A 22,093-nucleotide genomic window follows, 5' to 3' on the forward strand; every position below is an offset into this window, starting at 1 on the left:
AACTGGGATTACGTCTTTAGGTTATATAGTTGTAACTTGACCCATGATTTCACCTATTTTAGTTACTGCACACACATTCATGTGCTCATGTAGTAAATTTTTTAATTGAATCCAAAATTGCTGGAAGTTCCAATGCTTCGCAGTGTACCTCATGTATGGAATGTAGTCATTCACTACCAAGAGATGTTTTTTAATGCTCCAGGGATGTTCTTTAATAAATTTATTCAAAAGATCCCATTTGCTGAATTTTAATATCATAATATTTAGATCCACTTCTAATATCTTCAAATCATCAGCAGTCATGAATGGCCACGTAAAACCTATGAACTTTTTCACTATTTCAATCCTCATTCTTCCTTAAATAATGACCTTTCCTATTGCACTTGCTTCCCATGTGGTATCTTCTTCTCCTTCTTCGTTATTAGTTTGAGAATAAACTATTGTATCTGATGTATCACCTAAGTCCAGTGCTTCTTATTTGGATTGCTAACCGAATCAACTACTTGAGCAGGGTTGTCACCTTCAATTGTTGAGTAAGAAATCGTTTTAAGGTTTTTGATTCGAGAGCAATAAAAGTTTGCAGTTGCTTCTGAAATGATATAGAAATTAGGGTTGGGAGATAATATACTTGTATTATTAATCCGTATATTCTGGCGTTTTTCAATGAAACAGTGTAACAGAGACTCTGTTAACATAAGGTAAGTTATGCAGCTGGCTATTGACCAGAGAAAGAATGGGTAACAAACTTTTGGTAAGTAACTGAATTTTTTAAATTTCAAAACATTTGAATTGAGAGAAAAAAGGTGCTTCATTAATACCGCATCTCACTGAGTTGAATCAGAAGGATATCTTCATCCACCACAAACCTATGAAACTTACACAAATTTCTAATATCTTTAAACGATTGATATCAACATGCTAGGCAAACACCGTGATCACGATACATATATAGGAAAATGCCATTAGAGATAATTCAATATGTAAACACATATTAGAGAAAACTGGATATGTTAGTTACACATAAAGCAAAACTTTTTGTGACGAGAAAATATTGAAGAAAACTTGGAAAAAATGAATCAAAGATTTAAAGAAGTTAATAAATCATGTTAGAAAGATTAAGATGAGTTATAAACAAAGATGAAATTAACCAGTAATCATTAAAAGAAAAAATTCTAAGAAATAATAGCAAAAGGAATAAACTGAGTTGACTCAATGTTGTCGCCCGATCCTCGGAGCCATTGACCTTCATGTAGATTCATTTCATACTTATTTATGCATAACAACTTAATCCAAATTAAGCAATCTCAGCTGTAAGGTCCTCTTGTCACCCCTACCCTTGTGGATAGGGATGAGGTTTGATAGTTGCGGTAGATGAGATTTCCTTGCGCAATCACTATGTTTTCAGCCATTTTTTTGTTTTGATTAAGGTTGCCTGATATGGACTAGCAATTTTGTTCAAAAGTGGTTTACGCCTAGCTATAAGCTTAGATATTATTTGTATATTACGAATTGCATATAAAGGCATGATATCTGATGGGTTCTTAGAACAATTAATTTTAAGAATTAGAGATTAAATTATGGTTCATTTAGTTCAGATTTTAGATTATGTTCGAAATGGAGAAAAAATTGAACCATTTTGATAGTGTCCACCCCATCGGCATCCTATAATTGCTGGAAGAACCCTTGAGGGAAACCTTCTTTTCATAACTGGTTATGGCAGATTATAATGAATTATTAGGCTATTTGGTAATCATTATTATAATTGATTATGAGATCATAGTCAGTTATCCATCCCATGATCCATTACACGAGTGTTTGTTAAAATTTATAATAATTGATTATTTTAATTATAATTTTTTAAAAAAACATTACAATCATAAATAGGAAGAAGAAAAATGTTTTTGAAAATTATCATGATCAAATCTTTTTTAACAAAATTGACTTGTTTTTTTTCTTATTTTCTCTAAACTATTAGTTTTTTTTTCTTTTTTTATTTTGATCGGCTTCTCTAAACTATTAGTTGAGAGATAAAAAAACAATACCATATTAAAAAATCATCCTAAGTCCTTGTTCTTTCCACTCATCTTTGAGAGTATTTTTCTAAGATAATCAATTATTTAAATAAATAAAAAAAGTGTAAATTTATCATAGAGATGTTTCTATCAAAATCATTTATCTATTTATGATTATTTATAATTATAAAATGATTTTTTAATTTTTTTTTGCTGAATCACCAATTTTTATGAAAACAAAAGGCTAAAGAGTTTTACAAGAATGTAAGACAGAATTAAACAACCAAATAAGGACTTACAGAAGAACTAAAAAATAGTTAACAAAATCTATAATATTTCCTATGGGGCATCTCTATTTGAATTAAATAAGCTGGTCTTCCAATGTGATGCTCAATTTCTCCCATCTTCAAGTTTACTCCCTTCTTGGCTAAGCTATCAGCAGAGAAATTGATTTCTCTGTAACGATGTTCATAACAAATTTGAGAAAGTAAAGTTTTAGCTCTGAGCCATCTTGATCTAAAGCACCATGGAATTGCTCCTTTCTGGAAGTCCTCTGGCGCTTATATTGTGTGGTCACCTTTATAAAAACTAATTATTTTAAGAAATAGATTTCTCATCTTTAATTTTGTTTATATTTTATAAAATAAACATGTGAAGAAAGAAAGAAAAGAAATACTTCCTCCATTTTATGAAAAATGATACTTTCGCCCCTTCATATTTTATACTTAGGTGCACGTGATGGTGGGATTATATTCCTTGTCATAATGTCATGTGTACCTACTCCCGCCTTCCCGTTACTCTTTTAAGGTATACAAAAAGTTGTTTGACCTCTTCTTCTCCTTCTTCATCATCTGCATATACTGAAACCCTCCGGTTTGTTTACAAAGGTCTGAGGAAAAAAAAAAGGAAGAGTTTGTTTTAATTTTTTTTTCTTCTTCTTCCCCTGAAAATAACTTGTTTTTTACCTAGAAGAAATCCTAGGGGTAAGCAGTTGCAAAGGGAGGTTATGCCATCGGCTATTCCAGATAAGATTGTACCACTTGCTCTTTTTGAGATTTCTCTAATCATTCTCTTTGTTGATGAGATGGAAGTGCGCCGCCCTGGAGTGGCTTATCTATGTAAGTTTCCTTGTTCTCTTTTTGGGGATTTTCGCATCCTCTATTTTTGTTTTTGTTTTCTTAAATATACTGTTACTCATGATTTGTTGCTTATAATCAGCTAGAACGTATGAATTTAAGACAATTTTGTAAAATGTTGAAAAATCAGGTTAATTAGTATATGTGGGTGTTCTTGAATGTGTGATTTCATCTAGTTTTTTCTTAAATATACACAAGATCGTCAAGGTGGTGAAAGAGTAGTGTACAATTATTATAATCACTTACTTTTTGATTAAATTCCTAGAAGTTAATAAAACACTTTACTACAAAAAGTAAGGTGTTTGATTATTTCTTTCTAATAAACACTTTTAATATCTTTCTTTGGTTGTAAGTTTTTCTTTCTTAAGTTGCGTACGTGTTTGATAAAACATCTTATTAAAAGTATTTTAGCGCTCATAAACAAAGGGATATACAGTAAAACCTCTCCGGAGGAATAGTCCGTATGAGAATAAACTCCATATAAGAATAAAATTTTCTGGTCCTGAATTGGGCCAGTTATATTTAAGAATAAACTCCATATTGGAATAAGTCATAATTTTTTCTGGTCCCTTCTTAAGGAACCTACCTCCATATAAGAATAATTAATATTATTATAATATAAATATATAGATCTTGTTATACATCAAAGTTTAAGACGAAGAGATTCATGTAATCATTTCACAAGTTCATTTTGCTTCAAAATGGATTTCTTAATCTTTCACTCTTATAATTTCATTTGTCAATTTTCGATGTGATAGTTGTGTTATATGTGAATTTTTTATTACAAATTTCAATATACACATAAACATAAAACAAAATCCTCATTTACATAGTTTTTGTACGTACTTAGTACATTTTTGTGTTTTCTAAGCATATGCATGAATATTCCCAAGTACACATATGATTTTTTTTGTTTTGGTCTATTCAAGGTAGACCTTCGTATAAGAATAGCCTCCATATAAGAATATTATTTTGTGGTCCCTAGGATATTCTTATACAGAGGTGTTACTGTAGTTCTATTAGATGTTAATAGTGATATGACTGATTCTGAAGAGTTGGGGTACCAGTTCTAACTCTAAACATCACTAAAAAATCATCTCATAAGTTTTTTTTTTTTTTACAACAAGGAGAAGCACTAATCCTGTAACAATGATAATTTAAACTAAAAAAAAAAAACTTTTAGTTAATGAATTTTAAATCATGATCAACAGAGATAGGTTTTGGTTAGTTCAATTCATAGATGAAGAAATTAAACAATTACTTATTGTAAACAATTAAAAGAAGGTAAATTTTATAAGAGAAGTGGAAAATTCATCTTCCTGCAAATCAACTAAAATCATTATATCTAACCCAAAACACGACAAAATCCTGCCAACACAGAAAAAGCAAGAATCAAGATTGGACGATAGGATTTCGAATGGGAAGATCCCCCTAAAGACTGTCATTTTTTAAGAAATTGTGAATAAGGGAACACCAAAGACAAGTAATAGGATTAGTTACTTCTTTGTACCGACAGACGTGGGAATTAGTCGTGATTATCATCTCTGTAAATGGGGGAGTGGATCGAGTAAGTGGAGGTTATGTTTGTTGGAAGGCACTTGGATAAGTTAAAGGTGTAACTGCTGTGTGGAGTGAGAATCAATGTAATGAAAAAGCTCTATTTCGAAAGACTCTCACAAGAGTTGTCCAATCAGATTTTGATGGGGCCGGGAGAATTGAGTAATGTGTTTCAATTATCATCTTGTTAGATTTTTTTAATAAAATTCGTGTTTTTTCCCCTTATTTTCTGAAGTAGAATGACGAGCTATAAAAAAACTGGATCAACGTTCTCTCTCCGCTCCTCTTTAAGATAATCAATTATTTTGAAGATGTGTTTGTCAAAATTTACTATTTAAATGATTATATCAATCCATAATCATAAATTTTAACAAGGCTATAGTATAGGATCCCAAACTTTTGGAAAATTGAAAATATTTCTGATAAAAGGGTAAAATAAGGTTTAGTCTGACTGGTTAGTCCTAACTAGGTACAAACTAGTCATTATGTAAGGGAAAATCTCAGAGAAGACGAAAGTATATGTAAAAATATAAATGTTTTATTGATATAGAGGCGCAAGCATTACATAGTTATAATATCCTTTATATCGTTCATTCATGGGTTGTAGGTCCTATAATACTTCTCCTTGTGCGGTTCAATAGCAGATGTGTTGCGTCATTAAAACCTTGAAAAAAGAAAACCCAATAGCGCAAAACCATGATGAGGGGAAAAGAGTACAACTTACTGAGTTCTAATAAAGTTGCTCTGTTAAAGCTGACCACTTTTATTGTTGCTTCAAAACTCCTAAATTAGAAAAACCTTATGGGAAAAGAATAACATCAATCGAAAAATTATAATTTTGGTGTTTTCTCATTATACACCTTATCGATATGTCACGAGAAAAAGTAAACTTGGTGAAACGGAAAAAAGAGTTCAACATAATTTGTTGTCAACATCACAATATTAGATACACCTCCTGATGTTGTCATCTCCTACTGGTTGCACTCAGGGATTTCAAACAATTTCCTAGGTCTTATATTCTTCACATGCTTTTCAAATAAGGCCTTACACAATGACTTAATAAATAATATGTTACATTCTCATCTGACTTACTTGATTGACTTGAATATTTAAGAGATAATGTTGTTTCTGATTGTATGAACTTTAGTGAATTATGTTTTGTATTATCACCCTTGATATACTTGCTTCATTTGTTCGATACAAGCTACACTATCTTTAAAAATACAATTTGGTTGTTTCTTTGCAGAACTCAAACCACTTATCCCTTTAAATATGTGTGATGATAGACCTAAATTATATACACTCATGAACCGCCCCATGTAAGGCAATAATTTTATAGTGGCTCATAAAGGTAGCCACGAGAGTTGGCTTGGTCGATCTCCGAGATATCGTTGTGTTTCATATGGTGAAAATACATAACTAGTTTGAGATCTAGCTTTATGTGGGTTTGAGAGGTGTATAGCATCAGAAAAGCAACTAAAATATCATTTTATGTTTAGTATAGGGGGTTGTCTTAACAGTACCTTACGGCGTCATATGGATAAAATAGATTCATATCAAGAATTCTTTTTAAGGTATGTAAATGTTTTCTTTGTACCATTCCAATAATGTTGTGTTGGAGTTGAGTTATATCTTGCTAAAAAGTTCACTAAGAATGAGATGTTTGGTCGAGTACATTATGCTAAGTACAATAATGTGTCTATTGTACTTAGGCAAGGAGTTTCAAATCCTAATACATATTCATCATTTTCCTTCAGACGAAATGGATCCTTGTGTACATCTAAGCTTCGACCAATTAGGGGAGTGCTAGCAGGGTGCACTTTGTCCTTGTAGAGTTTCTTTTGATCATATGCGGACTGATGGATTAATAAAACACAAGATTGGTGTTCTAGTTAAAGTTCTAAACAACATCGAGTTTTCCCAAGGTTTTTTATCAGAAAATTAGGATTTCAAATAGCTTGTGGTTTGTCTTATTTCATTAAGAGTACCTATTATATCATAAACATAAATATAGTTGCAAATCCATAACTTATTTTCTTTATGGATACACATGGGCATGGTTTAGTATTTGAACATCCCTTTCCAATCAAGTATCACTTAACTAGATATACCACATCCGCTCGGATTGCTTTAATCTGTAAAGTGAGTGTTTAACTTAACTGCAAACGCACTCTGTAGTTAAGAGTTACTTGACTTGGAAAGTGAAAGTTCATTAGGCACTTTTAAGTATATCTTTGAATCAATATCCCCATAGATATACGTTGTAACCACATCCATAAGCTATATTTCAAGTCCTTCTAAATTATCAAACTAACTAAGTAGCGGAAATTTTATGATGTCATTACAGGAGAATATGTTTCTTCATAATCAAATTCAGGGGATTGTGAAAAACCTTTCTCCATAAGGAAATCCGTATATATTAAGACTTTATTCTTCTCATTACGTTTACTGAAAAATATCATATATGTCCTCCAGGTTTTATACTTGGTGGGTTAGCATTACTTCACCAAATACCCATTACTTTGCTAGTGATTCTAGTTTTGTCTGGATTAAGATTTTCCATTTAGACAAATTTTTTATATTCTAGCATTATGCAGTAAAGCGTGGTTCGATGTCATCGTTCTCTATGATTTCTTAAGCAACGGTTGATGAGGTGTCAAACTCACAAAATATATATTACTTATTTTTCTTACACTAAGTAACACATGCATGGATAAGCATGTTCGTTTATAAGAGAGAATTAAGTTAAAGTTGTTAATCAATTTCTGAAAGATAGACATGTAACAACGCAAAGCTTCGTAACAAATAAAAGAAACATCTCTGGGTTTTATTTTTGATGTAAAAAATGCATTAAGACATGCCGAACTATTGGTGTACAACTAGGAAAACGGAAAGGACACTTGTTTAGATGTTACAGGTGTGTCCCCTTTCACAGGTGACATTCATTCCTTTACTGGGTCAAGCTATCTTGAAAGCGATCATTCGTAAGTGCAATAAATACTTAGACAAGTGTGAGTCACATGGGTACGGTTTTGGTATCATAGCCTTCACCACTTGTGGATTTCTTGAAGAGGTTGAAGAACTGTCTCTCCAATAGTGAAGCGAACTGTGGCTCATGCAGTTTTCTTTTTCATAGAATATGCGTTGTTATTCAAAAAGATGTTGGTGTCCAGCTTGTCGCTAGGTTACCAATGAACTCAATATAAATTAAAATCTTTTTTTATTTTTTAATAAAGGCCCTCTGTAGTGTGTTTTCCAATAAAGATATAAAAAAAAAATTAATGCAAATATGAGGATTGGAATGAATAAGAAGTCTTTTTCCACTAATGAACATGAATCTAAAGAATTATATAAACACAATATTCTTCAAAATACGTTCATTAATTACCCTAGACAAGTTATAAGTTCAACAAGTATATTGGAATCTAAGATCACTTCGTAGAATAATTTCTTCACTCGTTTCCAACCAATTAAGCCAAGCTCTCTAGTGTAACTTAACAAACTGGTATGTTCTACTAGTCGAATTTATGCTAGCCACATGTTTATAAGTTCGACATGTTAATTTAGGGTTGTAATCTACACACCAAAATCCACAAAATCCCTTTGCAACGGTGATGTTTTGATACTTGTGATTGAATCGCCTTAACAATTATGGATTAAGACTTTATAATCTAGCTTTAGTATTGCAAACAATTTATTAGCCACTTGAACAACTTTAAAATAATTCACAATCATAAAAACGGTAAAAGATAATCAATAAAATAATATTAGACATAAAGATTAACTTAGAGCAATAATTTGAGCAAACGGGCCAGAAACAGACTAGGATGGATATGCATCCGAGAGCATTATTTTCTCTCCCACTCGCACGATGCTTAGGAGAAGCTACTTTCACCAAATTTATTATTGTTTCATTCCAATTCTCCACTGAATATTCCAAGCACATCCGAGTGTTAATTGGGTTCCTTATTTCATATAATTTTTTAAACTCTATTTTATGCTAGTTATTTCAATCTTTAGTTTCATGTCTACTCGACAAGTCAAGGTTTTAAATTTACTGCATATTAAATACAATTATTTTCCTGATTTGTTTATTGAGCATTAATTTTATCTTTTCTGCATATTTGTTTCAGTCATGTGTTTCTAAACCCCATCTGCCTCGTCAGATCCAAGGTAAACATGTGTTTTTATTTTGTTTTCTTGGTTGTGTGTCATCGTTACATATCTCTATTTTAACCCATGTCACATCAAAGTTCTCTTCGGTTACACCACAATTCATTATTCTTTTATAAAAATACCTAAACAATCAGTGAACGACTATTTTTGCAAGTTATTTCAATCAAATTGAATCGCCATAACATCTTCACCATCTCATCAAATTCCTCATATTGCGTATCAAATAGAATCATCTTCTTTGAATGGTCGGATTGTAGTTCATGATGTAGTTGATATTGAAGAAGTTATGGATAACTGAAAAATAGTGTAATAGCTAAAGTTTTCCATGAAAAAACTATGTCAGCAGGAGCAACAGAAAGGGTTGCAAAAACAATTTGGAAAATTGTTGGAGATTTTATATTTAACCATTATGCAAAAAATATATATATTATAAAATTTGAAATTGAAGCAGATAAGAATTTCCTATTGGAATTTTTTTTATCTCTTTTAATGGTCAATTGGTTCTTATGCATCACTGGGATCCTTTGGTCGAAGTTGATAAGCTTAATTGGAATCCAGTCGTGAACTTGAATTTTGGAATTTTCCTCAAGAGTATCAAACTCACGTTTGTGTTTAGGGTATTTGGTTTTACTAAATTTTATGTCAAGAGCCTAGATTTGTTGCAGACTTGGTCCGCAATTTGATATATCTTGCTTGATTTTCTCTCAGAGTTTCAAAACCATAAAACACTATTCTGGACACTAGTTTTCCATATCAAAAACTTTGGAGCATATTTTGCTAGAATTCCTTTCTGTCAAATGATCTAGAATCTAGGTTTGAGATAAATTTGCTTGTCTGTTAGGCTTTTGATAAAAAGAACAAAAATGATTTATGTTCTAAAGATTTTATGCAGAGGGTTCTTCATATTATGAAAGAAGAAATTTATATAACAAAATCAAAGTTTCTTTTTGTCTTTCGTATTTGTGGCACCGTTGATATGCATTTCCAGACAAGGAAGAATTTACATTGTTTAATGTTCAGATCAATCTATAATGTTGTCTTCATCAAGGCAAACAATGCAAGAATTAATTTACAACCTTGAGGACAAGGTTGTTTATAAGGGTGGTGGAATGTTATGTGCTTAATGTGTGTACATGTCTGTTACGTCTGTGCACTATTCGATAAGCATTTATGTAGTTATTTTATAGTTCTGGAATTAGGAAGTTATGCCAGTAGTTCTTCTAGGATGCTATATATATATATATATGTATGCCAGCGTAATAATGGTTATGAATTGAAATATTAAAGTTTGAGAGTTCTTATCTGATTAGGAGTTTGATTACACTCGAAGTAATCGTTGGGAGGTCTGGTTTTCTCGAATGATTCCGGAGATATTGGTGTCCCTCTAATGAGACCACAATAGTCGGTTCTTCGCCATAATCTTCTTCACTTTGCAGGCAAAATCAATACAAGTTATGCAAGTCCATAACACAAACACCAAGTAATATTAGTGTGTACACGATCTGGAATGTTTCCTTGAATACCAATGAAAAAAACTCACAGTCTTTACACAGGTGCACAAAAGTTCGTTGATGGCAGGCTTGTCGATATCAAAACTTGCTGAACTATCTAATCGGTGTGCAACAACAACATGAAAACAACCAGGGTCGTCTTCCATGGGTTCCATAAAGAACGATTCCATGTTAATTCTTTCCTTAAAATATCCACCAAACATGTTGTTTGAGGGTGAAAACGGTTTCTGTTAGTTTTGGTAAATTCGTGTGTGTGGATGAGAAACGAGTCTAGACCCGAAACAATGTACTGCACGGGAGTACTTTTGATTCGAGAGATCAATATGTACAATCCTGGCCTAAACCAAGAAATGGCCGTTCCAAGCCTGCTTCGGTCACAAAGTGAAAGAGAAGGGTTGGTCTTAAGGAGGGAAGCGAAGAAAGTGTTGAGGCCGGAATAGTTGATTCTGAAGGTGTGGTTGTTTACGACTTGTATCAGAAAGTAGAACTGGCTAGCTGAATGAAAAGTTATCATGTGATTTCTGGATACTGTGTTGCTCTCCTAACCAAAACTTGTCGTTTGGTAGAAATAGGTGAAACCTATTTATACAAGTCGTAGTAAAACGTACCCTGGTCTCATTGGAAGTGGAAACGATTGAGTAGTGGAAGAGTGGAGTAACGTGTAACGTCAGAATTTATGCTTCCATGATGAAGAAAACGTTTACACCATTACTTCTTGCTATTACTAACCGCCCTTCGTCATGAAACTTTCTTGTAACGGGAGTATTGCACGCCGCACGTTGTGAACCGCAGACCAACACCCTGATGAGTATCCCCCAGTTTGTGACATGTTTGATATCTCGAGTGTTTTCATGGAAAACATGTAGCACTTTTCTACGTGTGGCAAGTTAAAATCAAGAGGCTTGCCACAAGAAAATAGCACGCGATGCTATTAGGCTTGTCTTGGCTGGCTGCCTGAAACTTGCCGCAAGCCTGTCGGCTCGGTGGCGAACTTTGATGGCTGAGATTGCATCTCATGATGGAGGGTAGCCGTTGATTATGTCTACCTTTTGTTGGCGCCTGGTAATGGCGCAATGGCACCTTTGGTGCATGCCAGTGGCATTGCAGCATGGCTGGCATGGCTCGTGCATGTCAGTGGCACGGTGGTACAAGTGGCGCCTGGCATAGCCATGGCCACTAGATTTAAACGGTGGGTCGCCTAAAAGTTTCCACAAGTCTGGAAATTTAGTGGAAAACTTGGATGGCTGAGATTGCATCTCATGAGGAAGGGTAGCCGTTGATTATAGCTACCTTCTGTTGGCGCCTGGTAATGGCGCAATGGCACCTTTGGTGCATGCCAGCGGCATTGCAGCGTGGATGGCATGTCTCGTGCATGTCAGTGGCATGGTGGTGCAAGTGGCGTCTGGCATAGCCATGTCCACTAGATTTAGTCGGCGGGTCGCCTAAAAGTTGCCGCAAGTCTGTCGGTTCGGTGGCAAACTTGGATGGCTGAGATTGTAATCCAGGAGAGAGAGTGGTCGTTGATTATGGCCATATTATGTTGGCATTTTTTAGTGGCATAATGGAATAGCCTCGGCATGCGCTTACGTCATGGTTACATAGCCGCGTCTGTGGTGTTGTGGCATGACCAAAACTAGGATTTGGCTCTGTGGCCAAAGTTAGGACTTGGCGGCATGGACAAGGCTAGGATTTGGCTCCGTGGCCAAAGTTAGGCCTTGGCGGAATGGCCAAGGCTAGGATTTGGCGCTGTGGCCAAAGTTAGGGCTTGGCGGCATGGCCAAGGCTAAAGTGGCTCGTGACATATTGTGGACTTTGACCAAAAATTAAGGTTTCGGCTAACGCTACTGAAGAAAAAGTTTGTTTTAATCACGAAATCCTAATTGGAGTTCGTTATGGAATTGGTCACGAACAGAATGTGGATTAACACGTAGTGGTGTCATTTGTGGAACATTGGCATGTTATTGAGGCAGAGTGGCATGTTGGCGTGCCGATTAATATATTGTTGTGGCAGGGTGCGTTTGGATTGCCAGTTAGTATGGTGGCGCGGCGAGGTGTGTTTGTCCTTTAATGTATGGTGGCGAGTTTAGAGCGACTTGATTGGTCAAGAAAAGGGGCCGGCCAAACATAAGGCGCGGTCACACCTCTAGTACTCGTAGCTCATTTTAAAGTGACCTGATTGGTCGATAGAAAGGAGAGGGGCTGGCCAAGCATGGGCGTGGCTTACATTTCTGGTGTGAGCTTGGCGGCTTTAGAGTAACCTGATTGGTCGAGGGGGATGGGGTCGGTTTAGGATGGGGCGTGGACAATGGCGTTGATTGGACTTAGGCATGACCACGCCTCCCTTTGCTGCTCCTCCTATCCTGCGGCTCCTTGTTTTCTGATTCTGGGCAAGATTTTGCTCCTGCTAATCCATGGCGGATTAATTACCTAGTTTTCCTAGGCTTAATTTCGACAAGCAAGGTCTGATATACTGCCAAGGCGCAAAACCCTAACTTTTGCAAATTAGTCAGGATAATTGATTGAACTCTATGTGTTGACACAGAGTTTTTTTAAGTTCATTGCCAGAGAGCAGCATGCTTTCTGATTGAATACCTTATGCAAAGACCTTATCCTTGATACTTGGAAATTCGTGCTACTCTGCTGCGAGTGAACACAGATTGTCATGCCATATCAACATTAATTAAGGGTTCAGCCGGGAGCATATCAACACCTTGCCTAAAGTGTGCCAGTGAAGAGGTTAAACACTCATCACCTTCATACGGCTTTGTTTCTTTACAGAGTGTCGGCCTATTAGATGCAAGGTTTTACAATTTTAGCCCTGAATTAAAAGCCACCATCAATATTAAGTCCCCTGCTTAGCACGTAACAATGGCATTGTTGCGGGGTAAGCATGAGATGGTGACAGACAAGAGTAAAATCGAAAGGGCAAGACATGAAGAGATTGCTAGGAAAATCCGACTAACCTTTGGCAGGACGCATAAGTAGTCTATAATCCTTGCGTAGGCAGCTTAGCATATTTCCGGCTTGGCCACAGGGTGCTGGCGAGCTTTGCTTCCTGGAACGTTGGTGCCAAATTGGGCCATAGGGCTGATGCTGAAGTCACGGCTTCAGCCGCGGAGCGGTAACGATGGCACTGCTGGCTTGGGCTACGAATCAGTGGATGGCGCTAGCTGGCTAGGTCACATAACGTACGGAGATGGCTTTTGGCTTCAGTCAGTGGAATGATGGAAACTGGACTTGGAACTTTGGCTACCAAACAGTGAATATGGAGCCGGCTAGGTCACAGGATGGGCGGATATAACACGGCTTTGATCACAGAGTGTTGGAGTCATGGCGCTGCTTGCTAGGCCGTGGAGCGGGAAGATGGCACTGCTTTGGATGGCTGTGGAACGGGAAGATGTCGCTGGCTAGGTCATGGAATGGCAAGGATGGCTGCTGACCTGGATGACAAACCCTAATTATCCGTACATTCAAGTATCTAATCCAGTTGGTATCCCGCGTTCGGAGCCTTGATACACGGCTGGTCAAAGGGTTTTCTTTCTCAGGCTTCATCAATCCGCTCAATATAAAAGGCGATCCTGAACCTTTCATTCATATAGATCACTATAGAATTGTGTTCATCCTCTTCACAAGTACCGTCTCGTATCTCTTCTCCTAATTCTCTATTTTGCCTTCTTCATCATGTAGATTGCCGATGCAGACATAATGTAAATTTTTTTTTTTTTTTGTAGTGCACAATGGGATCTTCCGGTGATGATCATACCTTTGACTCCTCGGAGAAATTTTTTAAAGTTGACAAACCCAGGTTTTCTTCACATGAGGAGATATTAAACCAGATCAACCCTTTGTTCCATGCAGTCGGCCGGATTATACAAGGCATGTCTCTCACCCATCTACGCATCGTACAGGTGCGTGCTCAAGATTTCATGGCTTTAATGGATATGGAGGAGAAATGGAGACATGATGAAGCGTCCCAGCAAGTCGGGAAATCTCAAAGTGACGAAGCTTCTCCACATCCCAATGCCAGGGCTAATCGATTCGCTTCTCGATTGAAACGGCGAAGGACTGAGCCCAAGAAACTTCTGGGAGTTGAAGAGATCGCCGAGGATGCTATCAAGGCAGATGGTGAGGCGGCGAAAGCATATGTTGGATCCGTTGTCGAAACGAATCCTGGACGGGATGCTGAAGCTGCTAATGAAACGGCTTCTAGATGGTATGTTGAAGCTGTTGCTGAAGCGGCTTCTGGATGGAATATTGAAGCTGCTGCTGAAACGTCTTCTAGATGGGATGTTGAAGGTGTTGCTGAAACGGCTTCGGGATGAAATGTTTGCTGTCGGAGAGGGTGCTGGGGAAAGTGCTTGAAAAAGCTTTGATGGAGGCGTCATTGGCCAAGGTGTCTTGTCATTGACAACTGGTTTTCCATTTTGTGATTTCCTTCCGTAGAGAAGACAATCTTTTCGTAGATTGTAGATGTTTTTGATACTTCGGTTTTTATTTTTGTTCGTGCGACTGAAGCCATGTTTCACCAAGTAATATTCTTTCATTTATTCTGTTGTTTGAGGGTGAAAACAGTTTCTGCTGATTTTGGTAATTTCGGGTGTGTGGGTGAGAAAGGAATTTAAACCCTAAACAATGTACTGCAAGGGAGTACTTTAGATTCGAGAGATCAATCTGTAAAAATCCGTCCTAAACCAAGAAATGGTCGTTCCAGACTTGCTTCGATCACAAAGTGAAGGAGAAGGGTTGGTTTTGGGGAGGGAAGCGAAGAAAGTGTTGAGACCAGAATAGTTGATTCTGGAAGAGTAGTTGTTTCACGACTTGTATCAGAAAGTGGGAAGCTAACAGATGGAAAGCTGGAGAATGTTTTCTGAGTGTTTTATCCTCCTGACCTGAACTTGTTGTTCGGTGGAAATAGGTAATGCCTATTTATACAAGTCGAAGTGAAACGTACTCTGGTCTCATTAAGAAATGGAAAACGGCTGAGTAAATGGGAGGAGGTGGTAACCGGTAACGCTTGGAATTGATGTTCCATAAAAGAAATTGTTTCACCATTACTCCCTATATTTACTAACCGCCTCATCCTTATGACACTTTCTGTTGGGATATATGTTTTAAAATAATTTTTTTATACATTTATATCAACAATTCGAGCATGGCCCAGTGGTTAAGCATTTTGGGCCTGGAGGGTTAGGTCTCATGATCGAATCTCTCCCCCTACTGATCGTGCATATATATTATATATATATATATAACATTAGTCCGGGAGCGGGGCCTTGGGGGTCTTGGGAGGTCTCTTGAATTTGGAAAGTATTTTTGTTGTTTTAAAAAAAAAATTCAAACCGTTTTTTTTTTACTTCACTTAATTATGTTTTAATTGCGCTAATTATGGCATGATTTATTTGCCCGTTTTTTGACTGTTTCGAATGGAATTTTAATTGCAGCAATTCAATTTATTCTCCATTAATCTGCATTGACTGCCTGGTTATAAAAACAGTTTTGAGAACAGAAAGAAAAAACAAGTTTTTACACTATTGTTTTTCTGAGAATCAAGAGACCAAAAATACTGAGCAAGAATAGAGAGAGTAAAAGTGATCGATTTCTCATTGTGTGCTTGAGAGATCGAACGAGATTTTTTCTCGGCTGTTTTATCCTGGAGGCGTTGTGACGGAAAAGAACTGCTTGCACAAAATTCAAGGCAGAGCCACGAAACGTCCTAAAGAGAGCGACCTGGTCGTGACTCAGCCGTCACTTTGTTTTGTGTCTTAATCTCTGTTTTGCAGGTGTGAAATCGGCAATTGTTCCAACACTTTCTTATAACGAGCGTATTGTACGCCGCACGCTGTAAACCGCCAAACCAATACCTAATGGACATGTGTTGATGTCTCGAGTGTTTTCGTGGAAAACATGTAGCATGTTGTTGTTGTCTGGAAAGTTGAGCTTGGGAGACTTGCCGGCTCGGTGGTGACCTTCAACGGTCGAGATCTTGCATCTTAAGAGGAAGCTAGCCGTTGATTATTGCAACCTTTCGTTTGGCATCCAGTGGCATGAAAGTATGATCAGTATGGCTTTAATATGGCCCAGTTTAGGCGCGGCCAAAAGTTAGGGTTTTGGCTTTGTTTAGGCGCGACCAAACTAGGGACAAAGGTTGTCATCTGTTAGCTGGTAACCTTGTACGGCTAAGATCTACATCTTAGATGAAAAAGTGGTTGTTGATTGTTGCAGGCCTTCGTTTTGGTAGCCGCATAGGGAAGGCCAACATGGTATGGCGCGGCAAGGTGGTTGGCATGCCATTGGCACATGTGGCATGTCATGCCTTGGCGCGCTAGTTTTGGGCCAAAGGTTACCATGCGTCGTTTGGCGACCTTGGACGGCTAGGATTTGCATCTAGGATGGAAGGGTGGTCGTTGATTGTTGCACGCCTTCATTTTGGTAGCCGCATGGGGAAGAACAGCATGGTATGGCGCGTCAAGGTGGTTAGCATGCCATTGGCATTGGCATAGCATGCCTTGGCACGGTATGGCGTGGCCAAAACTAGGGTTTTGGGCCAAAGGTTACCATGCATTGTTTGGCGACCTTGGACGACTAGGATTTGCATCTAGGATGGAAGGGTGGTCGTTGATCGTCGCACGCCTTCGTTTTGGTAACCGCATGGGGAAGGCCGGCAGATTATGGCGCGGCAAGGTGGTTGGCTTGCCATTGGCACATGGGGCATGACATGCCTTGGCGCGGTTTGGCGTGGCCAAAATTAGGGTTTTGGGCCAAAGGTTACCATGCGTTTTTTGGAGACCTTGGACGGCTAGGATTTGCATCTAGGATGGAAGGGTGGTCGTTGATCGTCGCACGCCTTAGTTTTAGTAGCCGCATGGATAAGCCCTGCATGGTATGGCGCGTCAAGGTGGTTGGCATGCCATTGGCACATGTGGCATGACATGCCTTGGCGCGGTTTGGCGTGGCCAAAACTAGGGTTTTGGGCCAAAGGTTACCATGCGTTTTTTGGCGACCTTGGACGGCTAGGATTTGCATCTAAGATGAAAGGGTGGTCGTTGATCGTCGCACGCCTTCGTTTTGGTAGCCGCATAGGGAAGGCCGGCATGGTGGGGCCAAGGCCAATGGCACGGATGGCTTGGCATAGTGGGGCCTAGGGTTTGGTACGGACGGCTTGGCATGGTGGGGCCAAGGCAAGGTGTGGTTGGCTTGCATGGTGGTTCCAAGGGTTTGGCATGCCATTGGCGCATGGTGCGGCTAGCATGGTTGGGGACAAGGCAAGGCGCAGTTGGCTTGGCATGGTGGGGCCAAGGGTTTGGCATTCCATTGGCGCATGGTGCGTCTAGCATGGTTGGGGCTAAGGCAAGGTGCGGTTGGCTTGGCATGGTGGGGACAAGGGTTTGGCATGCCATTGGCGCATGGTGCGTCCAGCATGGTTGGCATGCCTTGGCGCGGTAGACGTGGCTGGCATGGTTTTCCATTGGAACAGTGGTGCGGCTGGCATGGTTGGCATGCCTTGGCGCGGAGATTTGGTTAGCATGGTTTGTCATTGGCACAGTGGTGCGGATGGCATGGTTGGCATGCCTTGGCGCGGAGATGTGGCTGGCATGGTTTGCCATTGGCACAGTGGTGCGGCTGGCATGGTTGGCATGCCTTGGCGCGGAGATGTGGCTGGCATGGTGGTGTGGCTGGCATGGTTGGCATGCCATGGTGCGAAGATGTGGCTGGCATGGTTTTCCATTGGCACAGTGGTGCGGCTGGCATGGTTGGCATGCCTTGGCGCGGAGATGTGGCTGGCATGGTTTGCCATTGGCACAGTGGTGCGGCTGGCATGGTTGGAATGCCTTGGCACGAGGATGTGGTTGGCATTGTTTGCCATTGGCACAATGGTGCGGCTGGCATGGTTGACATGCCTTGGCGCGGTAGCATGAGAATTAGGTTTTGGCATAGATGCTGTCGGTCAATGTTAAGGGTTCTGCCGTGGAACATGACACATAAAAAAAGTTACCCTGGTAATTATTACGTAGGCATGATGATCGATTCAATAAATGTGCTAATGGTCATAGTGACGTCATGTCAGTTGTACGATTTTACGATTTTAACCCTAAGCTAAAAACCACCATCAACAACTGCTTTGATAATTTCACATCTTTGATTGAATGAATAAAATCTCCCGGAAAAAACCATTTTGCGAAAAACAAGTTCTTCCACCTTCCAAAGCGATTCAGCGGATAGGAAGTCAAATCACATAAATGACGCAACAATAATGCTAGTAGGCGTGTCACATTCTCTCCGTTTAGCTACTTATATGGGAACGCCTCGCATGCCGTTGGCAACAGTAACTCGAAATAGGGGAAAAACAGTAGCAATGATTAAGGATTTTGACCAACCTTTTATTGTATTTTCCCTCGCAAATTACACAGGATGTTTGTGACATGCCGCCTGGGTATGTAGAAGTGTGAGCCGTCACAAGCTAAGAAGCACATCATGAGAAGTAGAGAATCCTCGTCGGGCAAAAGTTGAAGCCAGATGTTCTTGAAGGAAGGTGTCCGTGCCGCCACTCGATGATCTTCTTCCTTGCACATTCCCTTCTTCGGTATTTTTTCTTTCTTTTTCGAATAAGATATTTCTTGTAGGGTTTGATTTTTTCTGGTTTTTAATTGATGGGTAGTGACTTTGTGGGTTTGCTGGATATTTTTTCCTTGAGATGATTTAGGAAAACTTATTTTAAAATAAAGATGCTTTAAATTAAAATCGAAACCCTAATTATGAATGCAAGAAGTGCAATCATTTCGGAGGGATTACAAATATTGCAGGGAAAAGGGAAATTACTGAAGGAAATACTTAAAAGGAAAAACCTGGAGGAAAAGGTAGCACAGCGTTTTAGGCATTGAAGGGCTTGAGCCATCGTGAATGAATTTTCACGCCTTCCAATTTTTCGGCATTGATGAGTTTGCAGTAACCACCCAAGATAACATCTGCCACCAGGTATGGATCGTCTTCCCTTTCTTTAGGCAAATCAGGTTGAGCGGCTAGCTTCTCTGTTACATCTCCAACTTGAAACGCGGTCGCCTTGATTACCATATCTCCAATTTGAAACGGGTTTGGGCGTTGTGCAATCACTTGATTTTTTAGCTCGTTATATTTGACTGAGGCAGCTTCTAAATTTTTGACAAAGCATTTGAAAGGCCCAACATCCCATTCACATCTCTTAATGACGCCCGGGTTGATAACTGGACCGATTCCCCATGCCTGACCGAGAGGAGAAGTGACTGGGTGCAGAAAGGGTTGTTCAATAAGACTTACTTATGTTCAGAATCTTCGGATGAACGTCGACGGGTTCTCTCTCTAGTTAATTGAGTTACCTTGGTAAGTTGTTGATACGAAAACATGTGATCTTCAGGGTTGGATGGCTTGTTGGAAATTCTTTCGGGTATCCACACCGGCAGAGGGGAAATTCCTAATTTCGCTTTATTGCCATGTACCTATGAGCGCCCCAGAATCATGTCGTAATTTGAGAGTTCTTTGAGAATGTGTAATTTGCCATGTGTTAGAGCATCTCCCACCTTAATTTCAAGGTTGATGTAGCCATATGCGTCTATTGCTTCTCCTTCCAAGTTTTTGAACATAATTGGGGAAAAGTAGCCTCCTGCTTCGAAATTCTTGCAGCTCTCAGAGTCTTGATGGTAACGATGTTGAAATCAGAAGCCGCGTCGATCAATGTGCTATCAAGCTCGGCGCTCCTCAGATAATCAGTGGTCAGCAGTCCCCAGTTGCATTTTCCGACACCGCTTCCTGAGAGAGCTTGGGATTCTGGTGTGGTTTCTTCAATAGGACAAAGTCACTTTCCCGGCATAACGTGATTAAGTGTTGCGAATATATCTTGACGCTGCGCCTTGGATAAATAGAGAATTTCGCATACATGCTGCATCATGGATTGCACAGTTTTGTGAACAGATTCCCCAGAGAGCATGCAACTCCTGACTGGAAGAGGATCTCTGTGAACTCCCTCATTCCCCAGTTGAAGTTCCCCTACCTCCATCTTTTCTTTGAAAATACGCTTTAATCTATTGCAGTCATTGGTCGGGTGATGGACAAACCTGTGGTAGTGGCAATACTTAGGGTTCGCTATTTCCTCTTCAGTTGATGGGCGCCTCATAGGAGGCAGCTTGATGGCGCCATCTTGGATCCATGCTTTCAAGAGTTCAATTACTTCTTCGATTGAGAACGTGAAATCGAGAGCCTTTTCTCCGGCTTCTTGATGCTGCGCAAGAGCCTTAGTTGCGGTCTTTCGCGGTGGAGCCGCCTGATGTCCTGGCATTGCGCGCTTGGATTGTTTTTCTGCTGCTGGAGCCTTCCTTTTTCCTCTTTAACTTACCACGTTCACATAGGGGACAGTGTTATATTGCTTGTTGATGAGACGTCTATTTCCTCGAGTTTCACGTGCGTCTTCAACATTGGCTGGCCTGGTTCTTTCCAACAATGCTTGTGTTGTTGTGGCCGACCGTTTAACAGCCTCATGGAGTTCAGAGAATTTCTGGAATCGTAGATTCTCCAGTAAGGCACGGTAGATGGGAAGCATGCCACTGATGCAAGAATCCACTAATTGTTGTTCGGTCACATTTGGGGCATGACAATCCAACGCTTGAATTTTGAATCTTTTGACATAATCATTTGGATGTTCATTGTTTCATTGAAACATCCTTCCTAAATCTGAGAAGGTAATTTGCTCAGACACAAAGAAGTACTTTTTGTAGAAAGTCGTGACCATGTCACCCCAATTGGATATGCTATTTGGGGCAATGATGTTGTACCACATGTATGCTCTTCCGGTAAGTGACTTCGAAACTCTTTCAAACGAAGAACATGATTGTATTAGTGCTCGCCCAATGATTCCAAAAATCGAGAGACATGTTCATGCGCATTACCGGTGTCGTCATACATGGAGAATTGAGGAGAAGTGTATCCTCTCGAAAGAGGAATTATTTGTACTTCAGGAGGATACGGGGGTTGATGCTGATGCAAATCCGCAGAATCGCTTTTGTCTCGATTTCTAAGAAGTCGTTCCAAATCTTCTCGTGCGACAAAATTGGATGGTTGATTCCTCTCCGCTGGATCTCCTGAAGGAGTCTCTTCATCTACAAAGGTGCACCCTGCTGAGTTATCGGTGCCAGGTGTATTGAAAGTGTTCCTCGTTGGCTCTGGTTGGCGTGATGTCTGTGGTAGCCGCTCCGTCAGTGTCTTGAGGAAAATAAGCACTTCTTTCCGAGTCGAAGCCATATCTGTCTGAACTCTAGCAAGAACCTCATGTTTTTCCATCAAATCAGCAATGGTAATATGGGATCGGTTTCCTCTGGCTCCCCCAGCTTCTCTTCCCGATGGTGGAGTAGCAGCAGCTCTGGTGACGGTTAGAGGTGTTATACTTGAAGAAACGTTGGGGGGTAGCAACAGCAGCTCTGGTGATTGGAGGCGTAACGCCTGAAGGAACACTTTTCGCGCCGCTGGTGTTGGAAGGTGGCGTATTAATGCCACTGGGAGGAGTGATAATACCAAGGATGATTTCAGCGCTAGTGCTCTCAGGGTTTGTTGCCGATCCGGATCTGAATTTTACCATCTTGAGACCGGGTTGAAAAAATGAAATTGGAAATTGATATTGTAACCGAGAGATTAATCTTCCACTATGGTCGCCAATTGTTTGTGGGTGAAAACGATTTCT

Source organism: Papaver somniferum, chromosome 11 (assembly GCF_003573695.1).
Source record: "Papaver somniferum cultivar HN1 chromosome 11, ASM357369v1, whole genome shotgun sequence".
Lineage (NCBI taxonomy): Eukaryota > Viridiplantae > Streptophyta > Magnoliopsida > Ranunculales > Papaveraceae > Papaver > Papaver somniferum.